A 17,411-nucleotide genomic window follows, 5' to 3' on the forward strand; every position below is an offset into this window, starting at 1 on the left:
TTCCTGAAGCACAGCTGTGAGTACGCCACACCTCTGGTCAGGAACATTCAGTGCCTTCGTGAAGAAGAAAGTACAGACCCCCATTGGCCAGATTCAGATTTGCCTGTGATCTTGCCGCAGCCTGTCATGTCCTCATTTCTCACTGTGCTGAAGCCTTCTCTCCGTTCTCAATGGCGCTGTCATGTCTGTATCTTTTCCTGGAATGCCTCTACCCACATTTCTGCCTGTTAAATTCTATTTCACTATCATCTTCTAGTTTCTTCCAAGTCTTTTTTGAACTTAAATGTGAAAGTAATATCTCCCTCCTTTGAACTCCTCTAATATGATATACGTGTCTCTCCTTCCCCATCCCCTAAGGCTGTAAGGTCACACTTAGCCTTATATGATAGTTGTATGAGTGGCTGCTGCCTTTCCTTTTGGACAGAAAATTCTTTGAAGGCAGAATCTCTGTTCATGTTTGTATTCGCCATGCACACAGCACATTGACTTGCACATAGTACATGCTTAGGGATTATATTGGAGTAAGTGAGCACATGTATTCACACTTGGGAGTAAAAAATTACACGTATTAGTATATTGCTAGCTATAATGACAAACAGATCTCAACATTTTAGTGATTTAACATGTAAAAGTTTATTTCTTGCTCACATAACAATTCCAAGGCAGGTGTTCCTGGTCAGCAGGCAGCTTTCTTCCAATTGGTGGTAGGACCCAGGCTCTGCCATTCGTTCAAACTTCACTGTTGTCTAACTGCAGCCAGCAGAAGGGGAAGGAAAAGTGCGGAGAAAGCCGACCTGCCTCGGAAAAGCTTCTCGAGGAAAGTGTTACACTTTGCATTCACTCGCTTTCCAATCCCAGGAAAGGAGCCGCTTCCTGGCAAGAGCTCTGCTCTCAGGAGGAGCAAGAATCTTAGTAGACATTCAGCCTTCTCTGCCATAGTGAATTTCTACTTATCAAAACCTGTGGGATGGGGCCCAGCCCCTGGCTGAGTGGTTAAGTTTGCATGGTCGCTCTGGAGGTCCCGAGTTCGTTGGTTCACATCCTGGGCATGGACCTAGCACCGCTCATCAAGCCACGCTGTGGCGGCATCCCACATTGAAGAACTAGAATGACTTCCAACTAGGATATACAACTATGTACTGGGCCTTGGGGGGCGGGGCGGGGGGGTGGAGACAAAGATTGGCAACAGATGTTAGCTCAGTGCCAATCTTCCTCACCAAAAAAAAAAAAAAAAAACCTGTGGGATTTAGCTTGATCATTCCTTGCTCAAAAAAAAAACTCTCCTACTTGCCCAATCTGATTAGGTTATCAAAGGTTCTGTTGTACTGCAGAATTTAAACATAATCGTTAATATTTATCATAATGAACTGTAGTTGTTTACTTTGTTCCCCCCAATAGACTGTATGCTTTTGTATCTTAATCATTTTTGTATTTCAACATCCTAGCAGAATGACTGGCATTGTGGATAAATAAATAACTAGCTTTCTCAATGAATTTACAACTCGCCTTTATGTTCACTTGATAGTTATTTTAAATAAAGCTAAAAATAAAGATAATCTTACCATCTGCTGTTTGGATTATTTTCAGCCTTTTTTCTTTTCTATTATAAACAATATAGGATTTAACATCCTTGAAGATAAATATTTGTATGGGTCAATGATTATTCCTTTAGGATAAACTCCTGGAAGTGGAATTGCTGGGTCAAGAGCATGTAAAATTGTAAGGATGTATATTTGCTAGATTTCTCTCTGGCAATATTATGCCGATTCACACACTGAAACCTCATAGGAGTGCCTATTTCCTATTACCTATTGGTGAAAGTCATAGTTCATATTATTTTGCTTATTTGAGTACTAGTGAAGATGACCTTTTATTGACCATTTGTATTTTTTCTGTAATGAGTTGTCTGTTCGTTAAATACACCGTAGGGTTTGCTTTCTTTTTGATTTTCAAGTATCTTTGAATATAAAAGAAATGAAATTCTTCAGTTCTTTGTGTCATCGTTTGAAAAGTTCTTCTTCTGGACCGTGTGACAGAGGGAGCCGACATGGAAGGGACTCCATTCCGCGTCCATATATTTCAAATGCTGGGTAAAATATATTGATTTATGGCTATGTGGCTGAGCTAGGAACCAGGAGAAGGAAATCCCCAGGGGCCAGCAATGAAGGAATGTTCGCATAGGAACCCACTGTTGAGCATCTGCCGAAAGCTGGAAGTCACAAAGGAGTACTGTTCCGGTTACTATGACTGCATAACAAATTCCTCCAAAACTTAGTGGTGCAAAACAACCGTTTATTGTGCTCCTGGATTCTGCGGGTCAGGAATTCGGACGGTGCAGAGCGGGTCGGCTTGGCTCTGCTTTACATATCTGGGGCCTCAGCTGGCAGATTTGAAGCCTGGGGGCTGGAATCACCTGCAGGCTCCTTCACTCCTGTGTCTGGCCGTTGATGCTGGCTGTGGACTGAGACCTCAGCTGTGGATGTCAGCTGGAATCTTTATATGGTGGCCTCTTCCTGTTAGCTGGATTTTTCACAAAGTGGTGCCTGGGTTTCAGAGATGAGTGCCCTGAGAGAGCGAGCCAGTAGAAATCGTATCACTGTTTATGACCTCCCCTGGGAAATCACACCATCACTTCTACTGCATTTTGTTGACTGAGGAAGTTACTTTCAGAGAGGGGAACACAGACCTCACCTCTTGATGAAAGTGTCAACATCACATTGAAGGAAGAACGTGTGCGAATGGATATGTATTAGTGCATCCCTTGAAAAATACGATATGCCAGAAGTGCCTTCACATAGAGATGATAACTAGAAAAATACTCCCCCATGGCCTGTGGAGGCTGCAGGGAAGCTTGCCATCCATTTGAACTATGGTAGGAAGTGTCAGCTGCTGGATGTTAGAGCTTCATACCCTGTACCAGCTCAAGTCTGGGGTCTGAATTCATGTTACTACATGGTTCAGGGTCTACAGTCCAAGAAATGGGCATGTTAACTGGTCTGATGCATCTGAAACCCAAGCCCGGGCAGAGACCAATGGAAAGCACATACAGAGACGTATAGCAAAATTTGCATGGCTCAGGGAACACTGGACTCCTGTAGATAGCAATCTCTCTAAAGATGAGCACAGTCAGTGACTATAAATTGTATAAGGAAATGGACCACAAGGAAGGAGACTTGGCAGATGCAGCACGTGGGAGATTTGTACCACAAAACTGAAAATAATAGAAGATCATGGAAAAAAATGTAATTTTATAATATTGAAGGAGATGAAGGCATGGAAAACATAAGGCAAGAACAGGACGATATGAAAAAGAACAGGAGAGGTCCAGGGTTGCATACTTACCCTGAAAGGAGAAGAGAAAGAGAAAAAGAGGGATTGAGTCAAGCAATACCTCCAGTACCCCAGGAATTCGTTAATTTTTGGCCTAAAGTAATAGTATTGATGATTATGATAATAACAGTAGCTATCATTTGTTTCTGTGTATAACCATACCTTACTGTAGTCTGAAGATTCTTGTTTGAGAATTAAAGCAGTGTACTAGGCATTTAGCTAGGTGCTTTTTTTTTTTTTAAAAGATTGGCACCTGAGCTAACAACTGTTGCCAATCTTCTTCCTTTTTTGTTGTTGTTTTTTTGTTTTTTCTCCCTAAATCCCCCCCAGTATATAGTTGTATATTTTAGTTGTGGGTCCTTCTAGTTGTGGCGTGTGGGACGCCACCTTAACATGGCCTGATGAGTGGTGCCATGTCTGCGCCCAGGATTCGAACTGGTGAAACCCTGGGCCGCCGAAGCAGAATGGGAGAACTTAACCACTCAGCCACAGGGCCGACCCTGGGTGCTTTTCTTAAGTTACCTTTAAACTTCACAGTAGCTCTGTCAGTCAGAGATTTTTAGTTCCCCAGGTAGGGAGACTGAGGCACAGAAAGCTTAACAAGAAAATAAATGTTTTTTTCCATCCAGGAATGGGGAATTATCAAGGGCTTGGGGATGTGTAGGTGGATGGGGATGTCTTGTAGAAGCCATTGCTTCGGTTATTTCTTCGTTTCTTCATTCCTTAATTCACAGGCTGGGAGGTTCTTAACTCAGGGAATGCTTAAATGTAGCTCTTCCGGTGAGTTAAATATTTAAACACAAATTGGCAAATTAACTGCTTACGAATTTTGGGAAATGGGCAATACTTCCATACAGATAGGAACTTTGCATAATAGTTTTAAAAATTTCTTTCTCTAGTATTTTGCATGCTTCTTGTTTTTAATTTTGGTAGAGCTTAATACTTCTATAATTGCTTTCCCTTGTCCATCTCTCCTCCCCACTAAAGAAAGAGAATTTGATAAAATTAATAACTATGTTTTTGCTCCCTGTTGTATATACATTAGAGGCAAACCATTTAACTCTCCCAAAGCTCACTGTTTAATTCAAAACTTAGGGAATAAGGTCTCTTATTGGTCCCTAAATCCATGATTTCTGTTTCACCAGTCCTTTAATTCTCAAGTAAGAATCTCAATTCAGACAGCAGTAAGATATTTTTTAATAGATTTCTAGACCTGTCTTTGAAAAAGTCATGATTACTAAATTTTCAATGACTTACTCTCATTCCTTCCTCATTTTTAAAAATTAATTTCCTTTTCTACTTCACCTTTTTTTTTTTTTCCTGGGGAAGATTCACCCTGAGCTAACATCCGTTGCCAATTTTCCCCTTTTTTCCCCTCCCCGAAGCCCCAGTACATAGTTGTATATTCTAGTTGTAAGTCCTTCTAGTTCTATGTGAGCCACTGCCACAGCATGGCTACTGACAGATGAGTGGTGTGGTTCCAGGACAACGAACTGAACCCGGGCTCCTGAAACAGTGAAAGTGCCAAACTTTCAGCACTAGGCCATCAGGACTGGCTCTCCCTTCCTCATTTTTAGATTTTAGTTTGGAGATGGGGAACTATGGACAGTTCTACTTCCAGAAATCTTCCTTCCATAAGAATGAATTTTTACTTCAATGACTGAGGTTGTTTATAAAAACAAAAAATTTTTAAACAGTTGTTTTTCTTTTTTTTTTTTAAGACTAGCACCTGCACTAACATCTGTTGCCAATCTTTTTTTTTTCTTCTTCTTCTTCTCCCCAAAGCCCTCCAATACATAGTTGTACATTCTGGTTGTGGTCCTTCTGGTTGTGCTATGTGGGATGCTGCCTCAGCATGGCTTGATGAGTGGTGCCGTGTCCTCACCCAGGACCCGAACCGGCAAACCCCTGGGCTGCTGAAGCGGCGTGCAGGAACCCAACCACTTGGCCACGCAGCCGGCCCCTAAACAGTTGTTTTTTCATTTCACTGAACAATTGCATTCCCCATCACCTCCATCCTTTATCAGAAATTAAAGATTTTTTGATACTATAGGTTCTTAATGAAGGTTCTTATATTAACCCAAACGACTTTCCGTTGACATCCTCGTGTTGGCTTCAGTGTTTACCATCTCTTAACAGGTGCCTCTTACCTTCTTAATTCTTCCAACAATATACATAGATCTAACCAGAGCTCTGTTTTGAAGACTCTTTTTATTACATTTAAAAATTTTTGTTTTAAGAAGTCTGCTTTTAAAGCAATATGCTTAAAGTGCTGAGTAGTGCTAATCTTATAAAAGAACAATATGGTAAAATCTAAAGCTTTTTGCTGCTTCCTCGGTTCCGGGTGCTGTATGAAGTGACTACATCAAGTGATCCCCTTAATGAGCCGGGTTGTTGCTGTGCCTCATTGAAGGAGGCGGACAAAGTACTGAGCATACAGTCTAGAGGAACACTTAGATGATTCTTTAACTCTACTTACATATGTTAAGTGCTCTGAAAGGTTGGATGGATGGAGAATTTATCCTCTGGCATCAGAGGGTGCCTGGAAGAGCGTGGGGCCCACATTCTTGGAAGGGCACATTGTGCCTCTGCCACTGCTTGCCGTCAGTGCAGATCACACTATACTGATTGTTGAAATGTCTCTCTTGTATTGGGCTCGGGGAAATTCTCTCTTGTCGCAGACTATTGTTACTGTGTGGTTTACCATAGTGGTAGTTGACCTATAGTTAACTGAGGAGTTTTCATCTTGCCTTAATTTAGGAGAGCAACAACTTATCGTCAGTGTTTTAGGGAGAATTGTGGCATAATAACCAAAACTCTGTCATACCCATGATCCCTTATGCTCAAATTCTGATGGACCGATATTATATATATCGTGTATTGTATTATCAGACATGGAGGGAGGGAACGAAATGTTCCAATTGTAAATAGATATTCTGCCTTAGCCACCATGGCAGGGACTGCTGAAGTTTCCTCACAGTGCCTGCTCCTCTTCTTTCCTAGTAAAGGGACTGGATTTTCAGCTGGGTACATGATACCCACCATAGACTACATTTCTCTCTTTTTTGGCGTGGCCACCTGGCTAAGTTGTGACCAATGGGTTGTAAGCAGAGTTATGTGCATGACTTCTGGGAAGTGACTTTCAAGTGAGAGAGGATGCCTCTCTCTATCCCCTTCCTTCTTCTTGTAAGCTGGAGCTCAGTTCTGTATTTGTTTTAATTGTGGAAAATACCCAGCATAACCAAAAGTAGAAAGAGTCCTATAATAAAATCCAATGTTCCAGTCCCTCAGCTGCAACAATTAACAATTCACGGCTGATCCTGTTTCGTCTGTACTCTCACCACCACCCTCCCCCTCTTGCTCCCAATGTATTGCAGCAAATCCAGACATTATATCATGTTATCCATAAATATTTCAGTATATATCTCTAGAGATAAGAATTCTTTTGAAAACTCAAACCACTATTTTAAAAACAAAATCCACTATTACATCTTAAATTCATGTTAAATCTTAAATATTAACCCACCTTAATATCCAGTCAGTGCTCAAATTTCCCTGATTGCCTCATAAAGTATCTTGTTTTTACAATTTATCTAATGAAGTCCATACATTACAACTGTTCGTTATGTCTCTTAAATCTCTTTTAAACTGTGGATTATCCCTCCCACTTCTCAATTTATTTTTAACAATTAATTGGTTGAAAGAACCAGATTATTTGTCCCAGGTCAAAACTCCACAATCTGCTTTTGCTGGTTTTATCCCTGTGATATCATTTAATCTGTTCCGTTGTCCCCTGTATTTCTTTTAATTCGGTAGTTAGATCTAACGGCTTGATCAGAGTCAGGTTTGTTGGTTTGTTTGACAAGAATACTTATTAGGTATCACTCCATCAGGTGTACATGTGTCGAGTCTCCTTTTACCATCTGAGGCGCCATCGATGATCATTGCTGTATCCATCAGGGTTCTCCAGAGAAACAGAACCAGTGTGTGAGTGTATGTGTATGTGTGTGTGTGTAAAGAAATTTACTTCAAGGAGTTAGCTTATGTGATTGTGGGGGCTGTCTGGCAGGCTGGAACGTCTCAGGCAGGAGCTGATGCTGCAGTCTTGAGGTTGAATTTCCTTCCTCAGGGAAAACTCAGTTTTGTTTTCAGGCCTTTCAACTGGTTAGACAAGGTCCACCTAGATTTTTGAGAGTAATCTCCTTTACTTATAGTCAACTGACTGTAGATGTTCACCATAACTACAAAATACCTTCACAGCAACACTCAGATTAGTGTTTGATTAAATAACTGGCTACCAGAGCCTTACCAAGTTGACACATAAAATTGACCATCACATGGACCTTGAGGGAATTATGTTAAGTGAAATAAGCCAGTTAGAGAAGGATAATCTCTGTATGACTCCACTCATATGAGGAATTTAAAAATGTGGACAAAGAGAACAGATTAGTGGCTACCAGGGGAAAGGTGGGGTGGGGGGTGGGCACAAAGGGTGAAATGGTGCACGTACAACACGAATGACAAACATTAATGTACAACTGAAATCACACAAGATTGTAACCTATCATTAACTCAATAAAAAAAAAATTGACCATCACAATTGCCAAGATCCATTAGTTAAGGTTTGCAAAATTGTGATATTTTAATACTACCATTCTTTCATTTATTAGCTGGGATAGTCTATGAAGAGAAACTTCCCTATCTTCATTCATTTAGATAAATGCTTGATTCTTTCCTTATGTATACTGGGTTTCAAATCTAGTTGATTCTTTAATACCCTCCAAAGATGATCAGTGAGGTGGGGTTTTTTTTGTTTTGTTTTTAGAGTATCATTGTGCATTTATGTATTATACATATTTAATGTATTTCAATTGATTGCAGTTAATATTCTCATTAATGTTTATACTGTCATCTTTGGTTACTTGGAGCCTCTTCAAGTTGGTGACTACCATGATTGTGGTCATCTTTTAAAGATTCCTAGACTTCTGGAATGACGAGATGTTCTAGGCTCATCTTGTGTATTTCCTGCCGCAGACCTGGAATCAACTATTTCTTCAAGGGGTCCTAGTTGTTTTTGGTTAAGTCAGGGATAGGGCCACAATCTAGTTATTAGGTTCAGTGGATAGAGCTAGGAAATTTTTTTTTTTAGATAAAAGTCTTATAGTTCTCATTCATATTTAAGACTTTGGGGTTTTTAATTAATCTTATTGATGTGAATTCTGTATCTTTTCCTTTCATACTGAAAATCCTTGTTGCCATCAGCACCAATGTAAATGTTCATTTACTCGGTCATCTTGAACTCTGAAGTGGACACTGTATGTTCAGGGTGGTGGAGCAACAAAGTAGAAGCAGCCTGGGTGCTGATTCCTTGGCACCAGCCCTGGGGTGTGTGTCCAGGCTTTTATTTGAGGGAAAATCTTACTGTTTAAGCTACATATTTTGGGTTTTCTGTCATTTGAAACCAAAATAATACTAGGAGCTACCGTGGATTTCCAATTTTTAAAGGATTAGTATATGGTAAATGCACTTGATACTAAAATCTTACTGAACTTAGTGTTGTCTTTGATACAGAAGACTTTTCAGGATCTTTCCCTCAAATAGTACTCTGAATATAAATAGTTATTATTATAATATGGAATTGTGAAGGCTTCAATTTTAGCTATATTATCCTTTTTTGTATATTAGAGATTGGTTTGGAATTTTCATGTCAGCTTGTTTAAGTGGTATTGTTTTTTTTTTAATTGTCTCCAACACGTATTTTATGTTGGCTATGTATGATACATTGTTATGTGTTGAATTGTGTCCCGTTCAGATTCCTATGTTGAAGTGCTAACCCCAGCCTTGGAATGTGACCTTCTTTGGGGATAGAATCTTTACAGAGGTCATCAAGTTAGATGAGGTCATTGCTGTGGGCCCTAATCTGATATGTCCAGTGTTCTGATAAGTAGGGGAATTTTGGACACAGAAATATGCACAGAGGGAAGACAATGTGAAGACATAGGGAGAAGTCAGTCATCTTCAAGCCTGGGAGAAAGGCCTGGAACAGACCCTTTGCTCACAGCCCTGAGAAGGAACCCACCCTGCTGACACTTTGATGGTGAACTGCCAGCCTCCAGACCCATGAGACAATAAATTTCTGTTGTTCAGCCCGCCCAAGGTGTGGCACGTTGTTATGGTAGCGTTAGCAAACTCATATATAGTTACTGTGTTTTTTGTGCTGTTTCCTTATTCTGTCTGCTGTTGCTTAATAGAAACTTTTTTATCTTTGATTTTCAAAAGCAGATGTTCTTGATTCTCATTCTCCCATCTCCCCCAGGAAAATGCTTAATCCATTGTTTTCCTCTTTTGTGTTTTCAGTCTCTCCCTTTTAATTGTCTTCATCCTCAAAAGACTATTCTCATGCTCAAGAGTCTCTCACGTTTAAATACAGCTCTTTTGACATTATGCTGCTCTCTAAGGAAATTATTCACGACTTCCTTTTTCTTTAAACTTTGGTTTTTATTGGAACCGCTCTCTTGGTTCTTCTATCTCTCACCGTTCCTTTTCAGTCTTCTTTGTGGTCAACCTGTTCTCTGCCTGTCCCTCAAATATTGGTGCCTTTGGGCTTGTTATTCTTCCCGGTTTTTCACTTATGCACTCCACCCACCCTGGACAGCTTTCTCCCTCCTCCAGGCTGTGACTATGCTCCTGACTGCCAAGTCTCTATCTCTTGGCTAAACCCACGGCCACCTCTGGACATCCCCCCGTGAATGTCACACAGGCACTTTGAACTCATTTTATCCACAGCTGAATTTCTCTCCTCGCTCAAACTGGTTCTGCATCCCCTCTTTCTTACACTGCCAATCGCACCAGCCAGCCGCAGTTCCCAGGCCTCTAGGTGCTACCTCATTAACCTCTCCCCAGCTTGTCTCTCATCTGCTTTTGCCTTGGTTTGGGCCCTCGTTACCATTCACTCAAACAACTGCAGGAGTTTCCTCAGTGGCCTCCATGTTCCCACCTGTCTTTCAGTATTGCTAAAGTTAAAGCAGTATTTTAAAATCTTACATCTAATCCTTCCACAGCTCCCATTATTTACACCTGTGGTCTCCAAGATAGGGTGCGTGAGCCTCAATATGTGATTCATTGGGAAAGAAAATAGAATTCCTATCACATATATATTTTAAATTTAAGAAATTGCACCTAGCATAACACCTAGTAAGTACTCAATAGATGCATGCTGAATGCATTAGAGCAGGGGCTGGCAAACTTTATAAAATACAGTAAACATTTTAGGCTTTGGGATCCATAGCGTCTCTGTTGCAGCTACTCGGCTCTGCTCTCGTAGGCCAAAGGAAGCTGTGGGAAATATGTAAACAAATGGGCATTTGTTTCTGTGTTCCACTGCAAATTTATTCACTAAACAGGTGTCGGGCTGCATGTGACCCGAGGACTGTAGTTTGCTGACCCCTGAATTAGAGTATGTGGGAGGGAGAACTGTCTAGTGACAAGGTAGGTTGGGGAGCGTTCCTGGAGGTTCTGTATGCAGAACTAAAGAGTTACAAAATAGAGTTTTGAGTTTTATCCAGAGACCAATGTCAGAGACAGATATTAAATAATCACATATAAGACATGATTATAAACCATGATAAATGCTATGAAGAAATCACAGGATGCTGTTATCATATAACAGAAAGCCCTGACTCGTTCTTGGGGATTAGGAAAGGATTCCCTGCAGAAATGTCATTTGAGTTGATATCTGAAGGATGAGAGGAGTTAATTAGGCAAAGGATAAAAGAAGGTGTTCCATGTGTCCAAGGACCCTGAGATAGAAAAGAGCTTGCCGTGCCTCCAACTCCCGGCTGAAATTAAGGCTGAGGTGGCCGGCGTGAAGCAACGGGGAGACGAGAGTGAGAGGTGGAGAGGGGGCAGAAGCCAAAGCGGTCCATGTCTTGTTTCCATGTTGAGGATTTGGGTCTGTAACCCAAGAGCAATGGAAAGTACTTGAGGGGTTTGAGCAGCTGAGGGACGTGATGAGATCGGCTTTGTTGAAAGATGACTAGGACTACAGTGTGGAGAATGGATTCATTAGAAGGGGTGAGGTAGATAGCAGGGGGCACTCCAGCGACTTCCCCTGCACTGGGTCAGGGGTGCTGGAGACATTTCCTATGTGAGTATGTTTTGTCGTGTGTGAACATCTTACAATTAGATATTATCAGTATTCACTAGAACCATATATAATATATATGTTCCATAAATTCACCTCTGTAAACTGCCTGAGGTGACGGCTGAGAATGACATCAGATTAAAATGTTACACGTAAATTTTTTAGCATAGTGGATGGTGTCTATCATCAAAGTAAGAACATCTGAGGTCCCGGAGTGCATATCTGGGAATCTTTCTCCTCACCAGGTGACTGGAGATATGAGAAGAGGTAAGAAGCACTAAAAAAAATGTTCAGGGAGCTTTGTTAGGATTTTGAAATTCAAGCTGTAGCCTGGGGACTTTGAGAGACTATAAGGAGAGCGGTTAAAACCTAATACTGCAGTCCAGGCAGGAGACGGCGAGGGCTTGGACTTGGGCAGAGATGCAGAGAAGTGGACAGATTGAGAGATGCTCAGGCAGTAAGACCAACAGGTCTGGTTGAACGGCTAGATTTAGGAGGAAAGAGACGTAGTCATTGTTGGTCACCAGGTTTCTACCTTGTGCAACTGGAGGATGGCGATGTCAGATACTGTGTTAGGGAATACTGAAGGAGACACATGGGGAAACATGAGATATACAGGTAAAGATGTCTACTATTCAGTTAATTGTATATGCCTGTTGCTCAGAAGAGAGGCCTGAAGATACGGCTTAGGATTCTTTGAAGACGGTCATGCAAGAGTTCTTTACTCTAGCCAGCCTTAAATGCTTGCCTCCCTTCACAGAGCAGTCTGTCTGATGCCTCCATGTCATTGCCCAGAAAGCACTCTGCAGAGTGGCCTGAGCCACTCCCCTGACCTGGACATAGCTTAAGACTCATCTCCTCGAAGCCTTTCCTGAGAATTAACCACTCCCTTTGTGCTTCCACAGTGTATGCACCTTTTTACATGAGATTTACCTTCAACTCAACTCCAATAAGTTTCTTTCCTGCTCAAAACCTTCTGATGGATTTTCAGTGCACCTAGCCCAAAATCCAGACTCTTTATCGTGGTTTATAAAGCCATAAAATAGCTGATACCTGCTATCTTTTTTTTTCTTTCTGCTTTTTCTCCCCAAATCCTCCCAGTACATAGTTGTATATTTTAGTTGTGGGTCCTTCTAGTTGTCGCATGTGGGACACCACCTCAGCATGGCCTGATGAGGGGTGCCACATCCACGCCCAGGATCCGAACCGGTGAAACCCGGGGCCGCCGAAGCGGAAAGTGCGAACTTAGCCACTCAGCCACGGGGCCGGCCCCTGACACCTGCTATCTTTCTAACCTTATCTTGCACCCCCTCCCTGTTGCAAGCCACATACGTAATTTTAAATTTTCTAGAAGCCACATTAAAAAGGTAAGAATAGACAGGTGAAATTAATTTAAATAATCTGTTTTGTTTATTCAACATATCCGAAATGTTATCATTCAACATCAAATCAATATAAAAGTTATTAATGGGACATTTCACAATCTTTTTTACCACACGAAGTCTTTGAAATTGAGTGTGTATTTTGTGCTCAGAGCACATCTCGATTCTGTCTAGCCACCTTTCATGTGCTCAGTGGCCGCATGTGGCCAGTGGCTGCTCTGCTGGACAGCACAGGTGCTGACACGTGCATCTTTTTCTGCCTTAGAACATGCCGGCCGCTTTCTGGCTTTGGGGCCTTTGTACTCACGATTCTCTTTGCGAAGAAAGCTCTCCCTCCTCACATTGTCCCTACATATCTCTGTCTAATCTGGCCCGTTCAGATCTCAGCTCAAGATCACCTCCTCTGTGAGGCCTTCTTCAGCCACCCAAGCTGAAATCCTTTCTGCCCCTTGGCGTGTTGCCTTGATGAATTACAGTCAGTCCTCATTATTCATAGATTCTATATCTGCTAATTCACCTACTCATTAAGATCTGTTTGTGAGTCTGACAACTAGAAGGACCCACAACTAAAATATACAACTATGTAGTGGGGGGGTTTGGGGAGAAAAAGGAAAAATAAAATCTTTTTTAAAAAAAAGAATTAAAAAATTAAAAAGTTAGCAAAATTTAAGATATTAAAAAAAAGATTTATTTGTGAGTCTGAAATCAGTACTTGTGGTGCATTCCTGGTCCCTTGCAGACATGTGCAGAGTGGTGAAAAGTTTCAGTCGCCTGACACATAGTTCCCAGCTAGGGTCAAACTAGGTGATATTCTGCATTCTTGTTTTGGCTCTCATACTGTAAGCAAGTGTCCTTTTCCCTGTCTATTTAGTGTCACACTTTCACATGTTTGTGCCTTTTTTTTTTTTTTTTTTTGCTGAGGATGATTGGCCCTTAACTAACATATGTTGCCAATCTTCCTCTTTTTGTTTTTCATTTGCTTGAGGAAGATTAGCTCTGAGCTAACATCTGTGCCACTCTCCTCTATTTTCTATGTGGGTTGCCACCACAGCATGGCTAACGAGTGCTGTAGGTCCTCACCCAAGATCCAAACCCACAAACCCGGGTCACTGAAGCAGAGTGTGCTGAACTTAACTGCTACACCATGGGGCTGGCCCCTCTTGTTTGTGCTTTTTGTTGGTGATTTTGCTGTTTAAAATAGCCCACAAGTGTAGGGCTGAAGTACTGTCCTGTTCCTATGTGCAAGAAGACTGTGCTGAGTGTTATGGAGAAAATGTGTGTGTAGGACGAACTTCCTTCAGGCATTAGTTATCCTGCTGCTGGCTGAGCTCAATGCTAGTGAGTCAACTACATAAATAAGGTGTTTTTAAACAGAAACACACCTAAAACAGTTGATGGAAATGTGACTAGACGCTCGAAGGAATCTAATCTCTTGTTTCCCCTAGGAGCAATAGTTTAACATTTGATAACTCAGTTATTTTAGAACATGACTTTCAGAAGTAATGTGACTTGACTTGACTTTCGTTGTCTTTTATCTGAAATAAACCTTCCTCATTTATTTGCTTAGTCAATGACTGACTCCCCCAGCTAAGCTTCAGAACCAGGACCCCATCTGGTTTGGTTCACTGTTCCATCCTTAGTGCCTGACATATGTTTGGCATTCAGTACATTTCTGTTAAATGAATAAATGGATGGATAAATAATTAATAGTGGACAAACATTTGCCAGCACTGGTGGTCTAGTGGTTAGGATTTGGCGCTCTCACCACTGTGGCCCAAGTTTGTTTCCTATCAGGGAACCACACCACCGTCTGTCCGTTGTCATACTGTGGGAGCTGTGTATTGCTGTGATGCCAAAAGCTATGCCACCAGTATTTCAAACACCAGCAGGGTCACCCATGGTGGACAGGTTTCAGTGGAGCTTCCAGACTAGACAGACTAGGAAGAAAGACCTGGCCACCCACTTCCAAAAAAATTGGCCATGGAAACCCCGTGCATAGCAGCAGAGCATTGTCTGATACAGCGCCAGAAGGGGAGAGGATGGCGCAAAAGACCAGGCAGGTTAGTTCTGCTGTCCACAGGGCGCCAGCAGTTGGAATCCAGTCATCAGCATTGACACAACAATGAACAAACATTTAATTAACATTTCCTTCTAGTTCTACACTAGGTGATAAAAGATAATCTTAATTTGAAAATATTTGCAATATTTTTAATACCCTGTTTACACTCATATTTGGGGATGCCTTGAAAATATAGTCATTATTTTACAGCCATTAGTTTTAAACAATTAGTTTATCTCAGTCCCGAGTCTCTTTCCCGTTAATTTGAGAAAGCCTTTGTTTTGAGTGAGCTCTTTATGACCTGCCCTACAACGTATGTACTTTGTTCTTTTTATCATCTCTTTCTACATGTGGTTTTTTTTAACAGTCCTTTTTCGAGTCCTATAAAGTATCCTTAATTTTTCTCTTTCCACTAGAATTAGGTAGTGACCGTGTTTTCAGGAAACATCAGATCAAAAACATTTGGTTTTTTATTATTTCAGCACATTCCTTAAGTCGTACATTCTTGCAGCTGTGGGCTGTGTTCCCCCCCTCTAAGTTTTTATTATGGAAAATTTCAAACATACACAAAAGTGTAGCAGTAATAGTATAATGAACCCTCATGTACTCATTGTGTGAACTTTTCCCCCAAAATTCCATTTTAAGGAAGTTTTCTCTTGCCCTGGTTTGATAAAATGCTCCAAGGGGCATTATTGTTAGTCCAGGGTTGCTGCTTCTGTCCTGGAAGACAGGCTTCGAAGGAGGGCAGGGTCTGCCTTGCAGCTGAAAGGAAGGTGTCTGGTCATCTTCACCTTCACAAATAGAAGAGAAATGGAGTCTGGGTTGTGATTCTAAGAGTCTTTGAAGACTTTGGAAATTGCAGTTTAGTCCATATTTTAGTTTAGATTTGTTGTCAGTTCATTACTGTTGTTGCCCTTCTGGTTGTCTTGTTTTCTCAACTCTTCAGCAATAAACCCTGTGAAATGAAGAGTTCGAAAGCATCACAGCAGGAATGTGCCGCTCTTCTCTCTGTTGCTTGGAAGGAGGGTCAACCCCCAGAACAGAGAGGGTGGTGGTACCATCGGGGATGCTGGGAAGCAGCCGGGCCTCTGACCCCTCTGCAGGGGAGGAAGGGGGCTCAGGGCCGAGGACTTGCGGGTCCTTCTGGAGACCCCCCGGTGGACCCTGGGCATGGTGCTGAGATGGCCACTCTCCCCTTGTCTCTGCTGTCCCTGCTCACCTCCGAATGCTCTTCACCTGCACTTCGTTAGCTTCCTCCCAAATGGCTTCCTTGGCTCCCTAGACCAGGTGGGGCCTCCCTCCTGTGGGGCTCCTCGCACCTTGTACACATGGCTTTCCCTTTACAGCGCTTACTGCACTGTCTGATCCGTTTCCTTGTCCGGGTTTCCTTTACTGGACTCTAAGCTCCTCAAGGGCAAGGACTGTTGGTTTATCATGTTTCCCCAGTGTCTCATGCAGTTCTTGGCGTAGAATCAACCCTCAGTTAATATTAGTTTGTATGAATGAATGAGAACAACTGAATCTGGATACCTCTAATCCTTTTGTTGTGAAGATTGGAGGGAATGAATATAAAACGTCCAGCAAGGAGCATGGACTAATAAGCATTCAATTCATAGTAACTGTAGCAGTGGTCGTCATGCTCCTGAGAGTAGGGGCAGAATCTCGCTCATGGCTGTACTCTCTTCAGAGTTCAGTAATGACGCTTACTGCACGTGATTGAATTGAATATAGAGTAAATAAGCCAGATACATGATGAGTTATTCTTCTGTGTCCATGTTTTGAAGAAAACTAATGGCTCTCTTGAGGATGTGTTTATTTTCCATGGGGTATAGAAATTATCTTTTTTCCAGGCACAAATGCATTTCCTAATAGTAATAATTTAAAAATTTTTATTTTATTGTGATAAGAACATTTGACATGAGATTTACCCTCTTAACAGATTTTTTAAGTGCACAATACAGTTATACACTTGTTATCATAGGTCCCTCGTTGCCTGTAGGCACAATGTTGTACAGCAGATCTCCAGAACTTATTCATCTTGCATAGCTGAAACTTTATACCCACTGGTAAGCAACTCCCCATTTCCTCCTCCCCACAGCCCCTAGCAACCACCATCCTATGCTTCTATGAGTTTGACTATTTTAGATTCATCATATATGTGGAATCATGCAGTATTTGTCCTTCTGTGACTGGCTTATTTCACTTAGCAGAATGTCCTCAAGATTCATCCATGTTGTTGCATATTTCAGGTTTTCCCTCTTTTTTTATGGCTGAATGATATCTCATTGTATATCTATACCACATTTTCTTTATCCATTCATCTGTTGGTGGACATTTAGGTTGTTTCCACATCTTGGCCATTGTGAATAGTGTTGCAATGAACATAGGAGGGCTAGTAACTCTTCAAGATCCTGACTTCAGTTCTTTTAGATAAATACTCAGAGATGGGATTGCTGGATCATATGGTAGTTCTATTTTTAATTTTTTAAGGAACCTC

General features: G+C 41.5%; 1 protein-coding gene across 4 annotated transcripts in view; it reads left to right on the plus strand.

Annotated features, from left to right (window-relative positions):
* C9H8orf89 (chromosome 9 C8orf89 homolog) overlaps window positions 1-17,411 on the plus strand; it is a 46,672-nt gene that overhangs the window by 2,522 nt on the left and 26,739 nt on the right. Inside the window, exon 1 of one of the 4 annotated variants that reach the window (XM_070222116.1) lies at window positions 3-16,980. The exons of the other annotated variants lie outside the window; for them this stretch is intronic. The gene's annotated coding sequence lies outside the window, so the exon portion shown is untranslated. Of the gene's footprint in view, window positions 1-2; window positions 16,981-17,411 lie in introns of those variants that run through there. 4 annotated transcript variants of the gene reach the window in all.

This window comes from Equus caballus, chromosome 9, assembly GCF_041296265.1.
Source record: "Equus caballus isolate H_3958 breed thoroughbred chromosome 9, TB-T2T, whole genome shotgun sequence".
Taxonomy (NCBI): domain Eukaryota; kingdom Metazoa; phylum Chordata; class Mammalia; order Perissodactyla; family Equidae; genus Equus; species Equus caballus.